The sequence below is a fragment of the Chroicocephalus ridibundus genome, chromosome 13 (assembly GCF_963924245.1).
Source record: "Chroicocephalus ridibundus chromosome 13, bChrRid1.1, whole genome shotgun sequence".
Lineage (NCBI taxonomy): Eukaryota > Metazoa > Chordata > Aves > Charadriiformes > Laridae > Chroicocephalus > Chroicocephalus ridibundus.
In genome coordinates this window covers 11,291,794-11,307,950 of record NC_086296.1, presented here as the reverse complement: position 1 = coordinate 11,307,950, position 16,157 = coordinate 11,291,794, and the positions used below count along the sequence as shown (strand labels likewise).

The 16,157-nt window shown below is 46.2% G+C and overlaps 1 protein-coding gene across 3 annotated transcripts in view; it reads left to right on the top strand.

Annotated features, from left to right (window-relative positions):
* Positions 1 to 717: 717 nt before the first annotated feature.
* The window catches only part of GGT1 (gamma-glutamyltransferase 1), a 35,247-nt gene continuing 19,807 nt past the window's right edge, over positions 718 to 16,157 (top strand). The window contains exon 1 of one of the 3 annotated variants that reach the window (XM_063351221.1): positions 718 to 867. The gene's annotated coding sequence lies outside the window, so the exon portion shown is untranslated. Of the gene's footprint in view, positions 868 to 8,352; positions 8,475 to 15,384; positions 15,579 to 16,157 lie in introns of those variants that run through there. The other 2 variants (XM_063351222.1, XM_063351220.1) reach the window with 2 other exon arrangements.

The window sequence follows — 16,157 nt, the reverse complement described above, 5'->3', positions numbered from 1 at the left end:
GAAGAAAACCAGAAGGAAAAGTGAGCTGCTTTAGAGGAGCTACCTTGTGAAAGATTATTTTAAGAGCAGTGACCAGGTGATTCCCTTCTTTGCACCATCATCCCACAGGCCCGGGTGCCATTCCCCAGACCTACCCTGAACCCCGAGGGGCCGCTGACAAGGTGTCTGACCCCCAGCATCCCCTCCCTGTGCTCCCTGGTGTCAGGTGCTATTTATTATCCTGCAGGCTGACACCTATGGTGCAGCCTCACAGCAATACAGGACAGTCGATCCCAGGGAAGATTTCCCCCCTCTTTTTGATGCATTTCAAGCCAAATTTAGGGCTGCTTCATGAACAAGGTGTTTGTGTGCCCAATGCAGCGAGCCTGTGCTTCATAAGGAATAGCAGATCATGTCCAGGAGGCAGGGGCATGGTCACAGGCCATGGACCTTGCAGGGCCATCCAGCTTTAGCACAGCACAGGCGACCCTTTGGCTGGACAGGACAGGATGGGATGCTGAGGGGATGCAGCAGGGCAGTGCCAAGGGGGGCAGCCCATGGAGGGGATACACCCGTGGGATGCTGCTGCTGGCCGCGCATCCCCCATGGCAGCTGCCTCCTTTGGACAACTGGCAGACCCCCTTGTCCGAAATGCCGCAGATCGCAGGCTGGCTACCTTTGAATTCCCTCCCATCTGTGCCATCTAGTGCCCAGTACAAGAACTGGGACTGACCCAGCCTCTCACCCACAGGGGAACAGCCCGGCTGCTCTGGAGAAGAGGCTCTCCCTTCCCTGGGCCAGGCGCCAAGCCCTGGGCCAGGCAGGGATGTGCTGGGAGGACCCCTGAAATGCCGCACCGCCTGCATGGAAAATCCCACTTAGCTCCAGGTAGGATCGCAGCGCGCAGGTGTGTCTGTGGGGCGGATGGAGCGGGGAGAGTGACTCTGTTCAGAGGCTGGAGGTGAGATGAGGCTGGGCAATATTTCGCTGCCAGAGGCTCCAGGTAGGGAGAGGAAGGCTTGAAGCTCTCGGGAACCCTGCCTTTGCTTTTCAGGTGTTGTGTTCCCGTGGCATGCTCTGACGCTGCACACGTGTTTTAAGGGATGAAAATACCGACTTCTGTCAGAACTGGAATTCTCCTATTTGGATAGATTTCAATGCTATTCCAAGGCGAGCTACAGTTAGCTTTACTTAAGTGAACACCCTAGACTGTAAAACACTGTTTTTCAATATGCTATGGGTTGTTAGGCATAATCTTTGTTTTACGCCGTTTCTTAGGTAAGTTGCTTGTACTAAGTTATTATTTTTTCAAAAAACTTCTATAGCTGTAGCTTGGTTTGCCAGCTTTGATTCTTAACACTGCCTCTGTCCTCTTTATCCTTTTCAAAGGAATACTTTTCCTCTTTACAGACCCAGTTTCATTTATAAGCTCTAAATAAGAGGGGACAAATTAGGAGGTAACAAATTCTTGCTTCCTTCTTGCTGCATTTTTTTCACAAATCTGTATGAGAGATTTAATGGTGGTGAAAAAAGCTAACTCAAACCCATCAGTATATATCTATCCTTCATATTGGTTTATGACAGCCAGGCATTACATATTTCTCTGCATTGAATTTCATCTACTCTTATTTGCCCTTTTCACAGATGTTTTCAAGTTTTTCCACAAGGTCTTTGAAATTTTCCTGATGCCCTTTGCTAGCTTCATACACTAACTTCTGCCATTTCATTACTGGGACACAAGTAAATACATTGAACATGCTGCCTCTGGCATTCATAGGGCATCCCACTCAGCTTTTTCCACAGGAAGTTTTGATCATTTGTTCTTCACTTGTAACTTATATTGGATTTAAAATGATTATCTGATACCTGCTTCACAGAACTTCTTATTAGCGACTTCAGGGAGTTAGTAGTAAAATCATTCAAGGAGCAGATGAACATATTCTTTTTCTCAGGATCACATCCAGGAGTCTGTGAGCTCTGCTCCTCTTTGCCTGTGAGCTGTATCTGCTTGTTTGCTCCTCATGAAGCTCTGCAGGTTTGCCTCTCTGGGATACGTTGCACAAGCATGTCATGCTGTTTCTGAAATGTAAATTTTCCTGCTCATTTTTTCCTTGGTACTTAAAGAAGCCTGATTGCCTAGGAAGTCTCAGTAGCATTTTCAAATGTGAAAAAGTAGAATTGCCCCTTAGCATCTGATAGGTAACTGGCTGTAGTGATAGCTCAGTGGTTTTGGAGCTGGCATGCTCAGAGCTTTCCTGGGGCTGCTATTGATCTTGGCACTTTATTGCTTTTGAAGGGGCTGATCTTTGAAACCAGGGCTCCAGGAAGCCATTTAAGGATGTGTTTGCATCCTGCTGAGCACTGAAACTGTGAGGATTTCAGTGGGAAGGAAACTCATCTTGGAACAGATGCAGTGTTTATCTGCTTTCCCTAATTAGCGCTCCATCTTCCTGGAGGTGATATTCTCCAAAGCATCCCCTCAGCAGTGGGAGGCCAGTGCTGGTGTCAAGCCCCCATTGCCCAAAGCTGAATTGGTCTCAGCTGTGCAGCGGAGAGCTGTATTTCTGAGGTGCCTGAGCTCAGGACAGGTGTTTTGCTGTTTCGCTGTGCTGCCGGCGTGGCTGTTTGCACACCTGCAGTTGCTCTTCCGAGACCGAGCGGTGCAGAGGCAGGGTTTGTTCTCCAGCGAGCTCCCAGCTTCTCGCAGGTCTGTAAGCTCCTTTATTGCTGTCTCTCAGTTCTTTGGGGACTTGTAGTCTCTAGGGCCTCACGCCTTCCCCTGTGTAGTTTGCTCCCAAGTGTGTTGGTGTGCCACAGTCTACACAGGCTTTAAAGTGTGTGTGTGAGCTGGGTGCCAGCAAGACTCCTTTCTGCAGTTTGTCCCCAGAGCCCCTTAATTAACAGGTAAGCCCAAAATCTGTTTTACATGCAAGGAAGTGGAGGCTCAGACATGCAATGTGATTTATTGCAATCATTTAGCAGCAGAAACAGGAGTGAACCCCCTTTCACTCCCCAAGCCTCAGCGCCATAACCCCAAGGCCGCTTGTTTCCCTTCACCCAGCCCCTGCAGCAGAGTCGATGTGGGTGCCCAGGTGTAACCTGGGGAGGTTTGGTCCAGGGGACTCCTTCCCTATGCTGAGGAGGTGTTTGGCCTCACATGCATTATCTTCCACTGTGGCACGGCAGTGCTTGGGTATCGCAGGGGGCCAAGACCTGGGCAGGACTGAGCTCGTGGTGGTGGCTGGGCCTGGCTCTGGCCAGCCCGTCTGGTTAGAGCGGTGCAGGGAAGGGGTTGTGTGACAGCTGGGCTCCCGGCTCCCCAAACATGCATCCCAGCTTTAATTACAGTGACATTGCTGCCTGCTGTAATTAGCAGTTGAGAAACTCTGAGTATGATTTTAATAAGCTGAGAGTAGTGCAATTTGTCTTTTCTATAAGAGATGCTTTGCAAACAAAAACTGTAATTAAAAAGCATGCACAGAGGGCAAACAGCGACTGTGCAGTGGGTGCGTTAGTACTGTGTGTGCAGCATGTCTGGCACATGGCCTGACCTGGCACAGGGGTCCCTCTTTGAGGCAGTCTTCATGATGGGATTCCTAGGGGACCAACATGTGAAAACTGGAGGATTTGGCTCAATTGTGGGTTTTACAAAAGGTTCTTCCCAGTCTCCGCAGCTCTCCTTTGATATGATGTTGTTCCTTGGTAAGGATGAGTCTCCTGGGTGTCATTCCCCCCACTGCTTTTCATTCCTGTCGCCATTGTGTTTTTGTGCTCTCCCTCACAAGCCCAAATTAGCTTGAGGCTGGTGGGCTCTCTGTGGCGGAGGCCAGCGAGGCAGCCGGGGTGGCGTGGGGGGAGGCAGGAAGCCCTTTCAAGAGCAGCCAGCGTTTCTGGTAGCCTCAGATCTGAACAGCTGGACTGAGCCCTGGACTCTGCCTCTCTCCTCCGCTCCTTCCTGCTCTCTTAAAAAAAAAAAAGTCTCTTTTATCTAGTCTCTTGTCTCTGCACAGCCTTGCCCTGCTGGAGTTCAAAGTTGATTTCTGGCCATAGGATCACTCCTGGGTGAGCAGCCCCTTGCATCCCCAAGGTCTGTTTCCCCCAGACACCCATTACACACCAGGGCTGACCTCACCTGCAAATCATCCCTCTTCCCCGGTGCTGCAAGGCAACTGTGCAGGGGACAAGAGGGGAAACAGAGGCACAACTGGTATCAAAAAATGGTTATACCATCTCCTCAGGCATCAGAGGGCCAGAGTTGGGGACGTACACCTGACATCTAGGGGAGGAATAAGGGTGGGGATATTGCCCCAGCCTGTGGGAAGCCCCTTTGCCTCCATCTGCAGGGGACCATGAGGGACTTTCCCAGCGGAGGCCACTTGCCCCCCTGCAAATGTCCATCTGTGCCTGATGACAGTCTCTGCTGCAGCTATCATAGTTCAGGGGTTGCCTATGTTTGTGGTGCCCCTTGTCCCGATTTGTGGGAGATCTCCTGATCGTTGAGAGTGCAGAGCCAGAGAAATTTCTGTGACTTTCCATCCATTGCCACTTCTCCCTGCCTGGGAGCAGTCATCAGGGGTCCCAGGTGGATGAGGGTGGGTGTTAAAAGCAGGTTGCTCACTCATATCCCTTTGTGCTGTGCAACGCAGGTGTGACTGGCCTGCTGCCTGCTCTGCCAGCTCATTGCAGCCCTGGCACATTGGGAAAACAAACAAAGCCTTCCCCAGAGACTGGGTTGGAATGTGGTAAAGGGACCTGTGATTCCCACTGGCAGTGGAAATGGCAGCAGGTGTGGGCTCAGCAGATGGGGAAAACATCCAGCATCTGCCCCGTCCCAACACAGAGAGGCTGTGGAGCAAACGCAGAGCAGCCCACCCGTGCGGGATGGAGGGGCCGAGCTGAGAGGGCTGAGCTCCTGTGCAGGCTTGGTCGCTGTGCGGTGCTGTGTGTCCAGCCTCTGTGGCATGCATACTCCTCCCAGGGTTATGGCAAGCGGGTCTTCCCAGGAGCCATGCTGGTACAGCCTCTGCCCTCCGGCCCAGCCAGCCCATTCACAATTTCCAAGATAGGTGTGTTCATCCCAGAGGTGGGTTTTCCCTCTGGAGCCTGGGGGAGGTGTAATTGGAAAGTATGTAGCCCCTGCACACTCAGGGCAAATTCGCACTGTATCTAAAGCCTTCTCAGTGATCCAGTGAAAATTCTTCCCACGCAGCACCTGAACAGCCATCAGTGGCTCTCTGCTCCTGCAGCACCCTCAGAGATGGGTTGATTTCCACCACCACATCAGCTGAGCAGCCCCACAGTGTGCAGTGGTGGTGGCAGGCACCAAGAGGCCTGGGGATGCGGGTTGACAAGTAGGGATAGCAGATGTGGGGATGGCTGCACTGCTCCTTGCCTCTGCTGCTTTGCCCTGTCCCTCTCTGAGAGGTTGCAGCCCTGACCCTGCTATGAGGCAGGAGCTGCTAAATGGTCTGGTTGAAAACTTGCCATACTAACGTAACTCAGGACTGATTCTGGCTTACCAGGATGTGCTGAATTTTATGCTGAGAGTTTCATTTGTTGCTCCAAGAGCAGTAGAGCTGATCCTGCAGCAGAAACTGCTGAGAAAGGGACAAGAAGTTGTGTGGCTTCCTGAGAAACATGGCTCTCGTGGCAAAGTTTGGGTGGGCTGCACACACAGATCTCTGTGGGGCTGAGCCTCGGGTGAGTGTTCGTTCATGTCCAGGAATAACTTCTGAGCCTCACGTCTCCAAGTCCCACTGGTTCTTAGGCATAATGGAAAAAAGATTTGTGGAGGTCTGTAGGGTGGACCTTGGCTCTTCCTGGGAAAAGTCCTTGTTCCTCTGGTTTTAGGGCCCTCTTGCTTTGGTTAGACTTTAACAGCAATTAGTCACCCAACAACTTTTTATAATAATCCCCAAGTTTTCCATTAAGTAGCAAACACTTTGAACTTCTCCCCAGCTCCTCTGCTGCAATCTAATCTGCTGTCATTTTTCACAAGGAGACGGTGCTACCTTCATGTTTTATTCATTTTCTGTTTGCAGTTGGGGGGGGGGGGCAAAGCCATGAGAAACAGTGAAAACAACAGCTGGCGGAGCTCCAGGCACTGTGCAGTTAAATCGTTGTCAGCCTCTGCACTTGTCCCTTCCAACTGTATCTGGATTTACTGTATATATCAGACCCATGACAGGGAGGAGAGGTGACGTCTAGCAACATGCTTGAAAGAATCTGAGGGGAAGGTTCCTTATTCCAGCCTGGGCACTGACCTGCTCTGGAGCCCTGGGCCAGATTGTCTGTGTTGCCCTGTCTCTGAAGTGGGGATATGAATGCTTTTCACGTGTTGGTCTGTAAGACTCCCTGACCCTGATAGTAGCTTAAAAATGCTGTTAAGTAGTAATGAATTTTGTGGTGATGATGATAAGAATTTGGCAATCTGGACAGGTTATGGAGTTTGTAGGGGCGGTAAGTACTGGAGGTTGCTATTTGGTAGGCAGCTTTATGCGGTCTCCCCTGGGTCTTTCTCTCTCTTACCATAAGTATCAGTGGAGAAATAGGGGAAGGTACCTATTATGACTCTGTCCTTCCTCTTTGTGCTTACGATTTGATTAGAGCTCACTCTGCCACCCACCTGGTGTGTTTAGGCTGTCTCCAAACTGTCCTGTAAAAGACATGCTGCACCTTGAGCAAATAAAGGAGCTTTCCTTGGGGTGGATGGGGTCTGCTGCAGTTGTGGTCGTACTGAAAAATGCCTGCCAGGGGTGAAGATTTCTCCTTTGGATGAGGATATCAGAACAATTCAATGTTAATTGTTTCTAGTTTCATCCCGACAGGTCCAAAGCCAGGCCCCCTCCAAAGCAACAGAACAAGAGGAAGTAGTTTACTGAGATCATGTTAGTGTAATTTGCAGGGGAGTGCAAATATAGTGAGCAAATTTTACGTATGTGAGAGAAAGCTAGTTTGTCCTAGATCTGAAAAAAATTTCTTATGCAGCCTCCCTAGTAGTTAGAAGGGGATCTAACTCAGATACACATCTGCTTTTGAGTCCCTTGACACTACCAAAGCTGGCCCATCCCTTAGGGTAAAATGAGATTCGGACCACGATTTGGTGTACAGGAACACTTCTGACAGTGCTTTAAACAGCTCCCTTACTTAGGCTGGCAGTGTTACATGAAGAGGACAGGGGAGTTATCTGAATGAAAAACAACCTGGGAAGGCGAAAAAGTAAGATCATTCTCCAGTCCAGTTCACTATGCATTGCACAAGCAGCTCTGCTTGCAAGCGTCATTCCCACATCTCCCTTCCCCACCCAAGCCTAAGAACTAGCCATGGAGGTTCCTGTCTGTGCGGGATTTTGATTCTATGAGCTGGTGGCATTTATCTGGCTGCTGTCGCATGATCTTGCAGATCTTGGTGCCATTGCTGGTAGGTGACAGTAACTCTATGAATTCCATTTTGTGAAAGCCTGTGCTGGCTCCTGCCTTTTCCACTTGCCTCAGCTGAGAAGACATGCGCATCTTCTGTTAGACTTGGCATCTCCTTTATACAGCTATTCCAGAGATACTTGACCAGTAATTGATATGCTCTGAATCAGTCAAACCTTATCCTAATGCATGACACGGCTTTTCACGGTCAAACAAGCCCTTCAGTGAAAGATCAACAAAACTATCATGAAGGAAGTTGGAAATGAATTATTTTCCCTTTGGAGAGCAATGGTACATCCTTGAGAGATTTCCTCTCCATTCACAGGCTACAAGACTTCCTCTAATGGAGAAGGGCAGGATGTGCCTCTCAAGAGCTTCCCAGGTCAGTGTCCAGGACACCACCTTTTATGGGATGCGTGTTCCTTCTCCTCCACAGAGCTCCCAGCCTCGGTGGCCATGGAGCTGGGCAGTACTCCAGCACCAGCTAACTTCAAAGAGAGAAGGAATGCCATTTTCACGAACAGGGTGGGTATGGGGGCAACAGTGCTCTAAGGCAGAGGGTGTCATTGCTGTCAGGGCTTGTGCTGTGGGCAAAACCAGCAACTGGCAGAGCATTGTTCAGTGCATGAAGAAAAGGAAAGAAACTACTTTGCCAGTACGGATTCACTCCTGGGACTACCCAACATCAAAGTATCGGCTCCATTCAATTCTGATCTTTCCTTACTCTCCACCCTCTATGCTGTTCCCTTTACCGTGAGAAAGTACGGCACGGAAAGTGTCTGACCACTCTGTTCTCAGCTTGCCCTGTGAGCCAGCAATTCTTTAGGGACAGGGAGGGGGAAGGGTGGCATGCCTTTACTGCTCAAAGATACGACTTCATTACATCACCCTCCCTTTCTGACCACTCCCATATATAAAGTCTTGCTACCACTCAGCTCTGTGTGACCAATCTTGCTTTTGAAAGGCTTCTGGGAACACTTGAAGAACAAGGGGCAAGAGAGCAAGGCAGAAGCACCTTCTTTTGGTGTTACCAGCTGAAGGTGAACTGCACCCAGGGAGAACAGAGCTTTTAAAGTAGTGAGTAAACATCATGATTTTATCTTATCTCCATATTTTGGTTGGATTGGGGTGTGAAATAGAGGAGTTGTTTCTTTGCCTTTATTACGTACCTTTCCAGCTCTTTAATCATACTTTATTAAAGTGTACCTTTGTTTCACAAGCCTTCAGGCTCATGTTTGAAGAGCAAGTGCTTCTCTTTTATAGGGATTGCCAGGTCTTGATCTACTGTGTTGACTTTGGATTCTCAGTTAAGGAAGAGCAGGTCACAGGCAGCAGGATCTCTGTCCAGGCAGTCTGAAAACAGCCACTGATTCACCTCTTAGGGGAGCTACTTAACACCACGGCTTGATAGCATCAGCAGTATATGAACTGATGGTTTCAAGAGGAATTGAGTTTTCTGATGGAGGCTGAGATCAGAGAAAGGAGCTGGGAGTCTAGTGACCTGGGATCTCCGTCACTGGGCAAGATATTTCACCTCTGCATGGCCCATCCAACCCTTTGAATGTACCCTATCTACCACCCAACTTGATGTTGGTCTTCACTCCTTATTGGGTTGAAAAGGTCTGTGGAAATGTTGGTATGTAGGGTCATAAGACGGAGTCACAACTTGACCTTGGTTTTGCATGTAGTACGAGTGGTATGGCACGCTGATAAGAGAAGTGCTACTTTAGCAATGTGACGGAGGAAAAACTCTTAAAACTACCTGAGACACCAGAGGTATACAAACACTGGAAGGCAAATTTTATGGGGTCCTAAAGATGATAAATTCTTACAGAAGTCAATGTCCTCCTGGCAAGTAGTCCTCTTCAGCCAAAGCTAGGTCTAAGGAGTGGGCTGAAATCCATAGATTTTGCATACCTTCTCTTTCCACATCATTCTGTGCTTCTAAGTGGTAATTTGGAAAATGCAGACCTTGTTGGGATGGGACATCAAGCACTGGCAGCAAGGGGGAAGGCCAGGAGGCAGAGGCAGAGCCAGAAAAGCTGCAGGGACAATGGGATGATGCTGGGAGTGTCTTCCAGAAGCAGAGTGGAAGGGCAGTGCTGTGGGAGAGAGCACAGCTCCTGATGCAGAGCAGGGAGAGCAGGCAGCAGAGCGTGTCAGGGGATTAGTCATGTATGGGGAAACTGGCCTATGAAGCAGAAAAAAAAGGTCCTGAAATAAACCAAGCAGGCTACATTTATTTCATTGTAAAGAAATTTCTGTTGCAAGGAACTATCAAGGGCAACTGTATTTGTGTGAGAAGGAACAGATTCTGCCCAGGAAAATTAATATTTAGACACATGAATGACCAGAACAGCACCCAGGGGACTGTGTGCTCATTGCCAGAGCAAAAAAATGACCCTCTCCTACACATACTTGGAAAACAAATACCTGCTCCTGCTCTTGTGCTATGGTATGGTATCTCCATCTCATGTTGATTACTAAAACTGAAGCCAACGGCTCTGGTTAGCTCTCCAGTGGAAGAGGTATAGCATCCCGCACCGAAAATCCACTCAGTCCCAATATAACTGCTTTGTTTGTGCTGAAGCCCTTCTAACATGTCAAAGGTGGGCTCTCCAGGACCAGCGCTCTTCTCTTTAATCCAGCGCAAGGTTCTGGGCTGCATTTCCTGATCCAGCTGTCCAAAATGAGCAGGAGTCAGACCATGGCTGCTTCAGGAGAGGCAAAGTTATTCAAACCAGCTCCATGGCAATTAGGACAGTCTTGATTTAGCAAAAGCAGGTGAATTTAAGCAGGTAGCTACAAATTTTTTTTCAGTTGGAAACTGAGCTCTTTTCCAAGTTCTTCTGAAGTCTGTGGAAATCTCTTCAGTGAATGCAGCCTTGAGTTCATTTATTACTTTGAAATCTAGGGGGTTTTTTTGTTTGTCTGGTTTTTCCTGTCCAAGTCCTCTATAGTCTATAAAATAAATAGTTACCTCCTATGTCAATAACATTAAATAAACCCTTCTGCAGAGCACTGAGAAAGTCCAGACTTCATCTGTGATCTGAGAGCTTCAATGTACATGCGAAGGATAGGTCCAACTGCAGCAGTCAGGCTAAACTGCGGAAGCCTTTAGCCTTAAGAGTAGGTGTTGTTTGTTTGTTGCCCTTTAGTTTCCCCCTTCCCTACTCTTTAGTCTTTTTTTGTCCTCCTATCTGCCTCCTTCATTCCCTCTTCCTCTGTTTTTCCCTTCCACCAGTTTGGGTTTTCTTCTTTCCCCCATGTTATTCCCTCTTTTTCCCTCCACTTCTTCCTTCAGTAGCCCCCTCCCCTGTTTTATTCCAGGATGGTGGGATTGAGGGGAAGCTGTGTGGGACTGTGTTGCTGAGCTGCTGCAGGGGAAGGCAGCTCTGTTAGCTGCAAGAACACAGGCCCTTTAGTGGCCTGGCAGAAAGGCTTTGCAAAGATAAGAGGTCTTCATAAAGCTGATAAATAAATGGTACAGGTTGGTGTAGGTTTTGGAAACTGTGGGGCTTGACATAAAATTTATGAGTAAAGACTCAGACTAGATAGCAGAAAGATAATAAATTGAGGAAAAGTGATAAAAAAGACAGACCTTGAACAGAGAACAGTCACCCTTTTCTGGAAGGGAGAAGTAGAATGTTTGCATTTATTGTCGGATAGGACTTGAAATGAGATAAGGTTTGATGAACTGGTCCTTGCTACCATCATTATTCTCATTTTGGTGTACTGAGTTATTATAAAAAGTAATTTGAACAGAAAATAAGAAATAAGGGTTAACATCCTTTATTATCAAAATCAAGAAAGTGCTCTTACAAAACAGAATACCGCTAGTAAGCTGTTACTTTTTTCATGCATACGTCCTCTTTATCTGGCAGAAAAAGATCACATAAAATGTAAAAATAGCCTTTCAAGGTAAGCTCAGGAAATAGCTTTTTGCACTGACCCTTCTTATACCCTAAGCTATATAATCTACATATGCGTATACCTGTCATAATTAATTTGAGTATCTTATACCACTGTCTAATCATCATCTCCTTTAGATTTCTCTCTCTTCTACTTCTGGAATATCATTAGGATTATAACCACTGTAGAAGAATCAGAACCCATTGGGATCATAACAGTTTTATTAATATGCCAGCAGCGTGAATCCTCAATGTCAGAAAACTACAACCTCAAAAAGCTTTATCAAAACTGTCCCCCTTTAAACACATCCCAGTGGTCTTTGTTAAAGGTAAATCACTGTTCTTTCTGCACAGCAATCAACAACGCCTCTGACCACCGAGGAGCCTCATCAGCTGTCACACCAAAACAGTCCCAGTAACACTACTTCAGCTACCTGTGTGGGTAGAAGAGTATAACCAGAACTGGACCGTGTCGCTGGCAAGAAAGGGTTAATAAACCACCCCATTTACCAGTTATCTTTCATTTTGCTTACCTTTGCCCCAGGGAGGAGTGTGCACCTGAGGATGATTATGGGAAGCCAGACTTCATGAAATGAGAACATGTGGGTTTAGAGGGTTCCTCCTCTTTGAGCAGGTGCATTATAGCGGAAGCAACTCTCACTGGAGGGGAAGGAGGTGCTTTGGTTGTGGACAAACCTCTGTGTATTTAGTTTCAGCTCTGAAAGTCTCCCTTAGTGACTTGTTTTCCAGAGCTTTCTCCACAGTGATCTCTTGTTTGCATCAGTGTTTCTTATGTGGTGTTCAACTTAAATTAGGACTGCCTGCTACCCCTGCAGCTGGTACTTAACTTCTACTGGTTGCCTTAAATGTGAAAGAGTGGAGGGAGGGTCAGAAAGGAAACTGTTATTTAGTGGCAAGAAGCCTCACGTGCTTATTAACATCTCTATGATACTGGGCTCTCAAGATACTATTTGATGCTTCTGTTCAGGTAGTATTGGATTGCAACATTGCTCTGTTAGAGGGGAATGACTTCCTCATGGAAAAAATGCCTGACCTGCAAAATGAGGACAGCTTGTAACAGCTTCTATTCCAATAATGCATTAGTTAAAACATCAGGAACTGGAGACCTTGGATTGATTGCATGTTCTGCCACAAAAAGGAGGAGCCTGAACAGTAGATATGATTGCGTGATCTGTGTTGTGTGAGTCGTTGCTGGTGTTGCTTCATGAAATTCCTATGGAAAAAAATCAATCCGGGGTGGGGGAAGAAGCAAAAAGGAAAACTACCCAGAAGTGGCTTCAGGTCACCTGTTGCTTTTCAGTATCTGCAAGCTCTATTACAAGAGCTGGGAAGGCATTGCTTCATATGCTGGCAGATATGAACTCCTTTAGAAGAAGGAACAAATGGAGATTTCACTCCATTGCTCATGTTTCAATGTAATGCTGCATGCCAATTTTTGTAGAATGTTAAAGATGACCATGCCATGAACATCACAAATGGAAAGAGGTGGCAAGCCCTGCAGGTACTTTTTTCTTTTTTTTTTTGCAATGGGTTGAGATGTTGAGATTAACAAGGCAGCAATGCACCTGCGTTAAACATGTTTCTGTCTGAGGTGTGGCTTTGCTGCTTGAGCCATGCAAGGCTGAGTTTAAACAGGACTATTATATAAATTCCTTGACCGTTCCCAAAGACTGTGTACAACTGAAATCAGGTAGTTGTGCACAGTGCAACCTGTACATAGCAACCTATTCATCTATCAGAACTAGAAATACTAACTTCAGGTTTCATAACTTTCTCTGACCCCATTCTCAACTCTACGTGTGCATAAGTGAAAGAGTAACTTGCTGAGGAGCATCCAACTTGTTCCAGCTCTGTGCTGGTAAGAACATGCCACAGATGAGACTGCATTGCCCTTGAAGAAGGACACAGGAATTTGCTTAATTTTGGTGTCTCACTGTTATAAAACTCACCTTTCAGCAAGTGGTGAAGAATAACGGTTGGATAATTATGATTTAGAACAGGGGTTTCTTACAGCTAGCAGCCTTTCAGTGTCACGTTGCACCCTCAGAGACAAATGTGGTGGCAGGGAGACACTCTTCTGACCTACTTCAGGGACATAGTTTCATAGTTTTTTAGCAACTTTATAGTCCTAAAGTTGCTATTAAGTATAAAACCTAGTATCAATCACACTTATGGGGTTAGTAAATTAAGAAAAGGGTTTGGTTCAGCAGATTGCATCTTAAATTCCCCTATAAAATATTCATCGTCTAGTATTAAAGGTGTGACAGACTGCAAGGGCAGTTCAGTTCATTTGGGGCAGAGGGCAGATATCTTTTCACACTGCTTTTTCAGAGGATAGTTGTTTTGGAACAGCTCCCATCACAATCTTTTCTATGGAACATCACGGGTCTCACATCAATAAATTAGATACAGTGAGAGTGGTATGTGTTAGTAACTGAATAAGGCCTGGACTCGGAATGTGTGTTTCAGACTGGACAGTAGAAACAGCAGATACATAAAATACTTCTGAGCCTGCAGAATATTTTCTGTGCCAGTATGTACTTTCCAAAAAGTTTCCATTTTTGCTCAAGATCTCTTGGACAATAGCAACATAATTGAAGGGACCTGCTCTCTTGATGCAATGTCTTGAAAGGGATATTTGAAAGTCCTTTTTGAAAGATGGGTGCATGATAAATCCCTTACAAATATGTCAAGGCTGGAATGCTCATGTTTTATAACACTGATTTTACCAAACGTAAATGTTACAGGACTCCATTTTGTTGCTGTTGCAGAAAAGAAGAAGTATTTTTAAGTAGAAGAAATATGGCTCATGTTCCCAAAAACTTTTACTCTTGGAGCCAGGACAAACTTTGTTAATGAGTCATTGTAGTATAGCTACCATCCTTCTGAAGTAAGTAAAGATCTGGTGTATCAAAGGTTGGAGTGGGGCAGAGGGACTGGACAGGTTTGGAATTGAGACATTAATCACTTGACTGACCCTGGTAGGTCAAAAAGATAGCATCTAGCAGTGCTGACTGGCATCCAGGCAGACTTTGCTTCATCCAGTGTTTACAGGACAGCCTTCTGGCTAAAAATCAGGCTAGAGGACACAGGGGCTTAAATCCTTGCTGTGCCCAAGTTTCAGGCAAGCTGTGATTTGCCTGTGCTGCATTCTGGATGGGCATTCAGCTCTTGTGTTCAAAGCTGGGTCTGAGGTTTCTAGCAGGGGCATAAGCTTTAGTACCTGAGTCCAAAGGCAGTTCGTGCAGCTCATTACCTTGCGTCTGGGCTGCTGCTGGGGTTTATGCTACACTGTTCAACAGCAGGTGAGCTGTAACCTTTGAGCTGCAACTGTGCTTCTAGACTTGGCACAAGCAGACACATAGGATTGTTGCTTAAAAGCCTCAGTGAGGTTTAGTGACGGGGGGCAGGTTTCTTCATCCTTACCTTCCTGCTCTGCCATCCTCCCTGCCAGAGGGTGCTGCTGTGGGAGCAGGGGTAGCAAACAGGCATTGCATCTTCTCATTGCAACTGGAGTATTAATCCAAACTACAACCAATGACAATTAAAGGTAGTGTGTAGCTGTGATTGCTGAAGAACAATATGTGAGCTGATGAGGTGCCTTTGCATTGCAGGCAGTCACTCACGCTTGGCAGAGAGTTTATTCCCACCAAATGTAATCACAGCTGAATCTGTCAGGGTGTCTGGGTTTAAGCTGCAAGGTACAGACACAGCTAAAATCCAGTCTTTTTGAACCACAAGGGTGCCAGTTGGTTAGACAAGAGGGGTGTGAGGGTGGAGATGGGAGCACTTCTACTTAATATGATGACATATTTGCTCAGTTGTTTAATCAGAACTTAAGAGCTAGCGATGAGGTGTGGGAAAACTCATATTTGCACCATGTAGTAATTGAATCCAAGAACACAGAATGATTCTGCTGGTGATATACAACTGTTATGGATGCTAAAATATGCACTTTAAAATGTGTGGGTTCTTGACTCTTCACCTAGTCAATGATTACTTATGCATTCCTCTGGTACTGTGAATTCAGACATAATGAGTTTCAATGGGTTAATCTCCAAGAGCAGAGCACTACAAATATCAAATAGTATAGTACGCTTCAGAGAGCTTTTAAGGGAAGATAAGTAGTTACTGCTACAAGGATGTATTGTCTCTAGAAAGGGGTTTGCTGCCTGAGAAGGATATTCAAAGGATATCAAGATATATCCTGTGCAAAAGGACAGGACGGACTTGCAAATACTCTAGAGAGGTAAGGGGGAATTAGAAATTACCTTCATTAAGCCATTCCACTGGAAATGCTTTGTGGGATTTCTTATTCCGTGAAACACAGGACAATGTGATATTATTTTTTTTTAAATATATCAGATGAAAGCTTGCCAAAAGAGAATGATAGGACCTGACTAACCAGTCTGAATAAGCTCAGGTCTAATAAACAACTTCTAGTTTAATGGCCGAGGAGCATCTGAAAACATCTTTGGCAACAGTTGGGAGAGTAGAACTATTAAGCATTTTGATTTTAAATTAGGATTGAATGTAACAGTGGTGTTCTCAATGAGTTTATAAAACTTCATTAAAACTTGCACTTTTGAGTTTGAGTTTGCCAGTCCTGGATTTCTGGGAGGTCCCCAACTAGAAAACACTGAGAAAACCATGTGAAATGTGGTATTCTGCATTTATTCTACCTTTCACTTCATAGTTTATGCTGAACTGTCTTAAAATAAAAAATGTTGCATTTGACACTGAATTTTCTGGAGGAAAACATGAAAGCTTTTTGGGGAAAAAAGTTGCTTCAAGAGGAAATCATTGTCTCTTTCTCAGTGAGCTCATA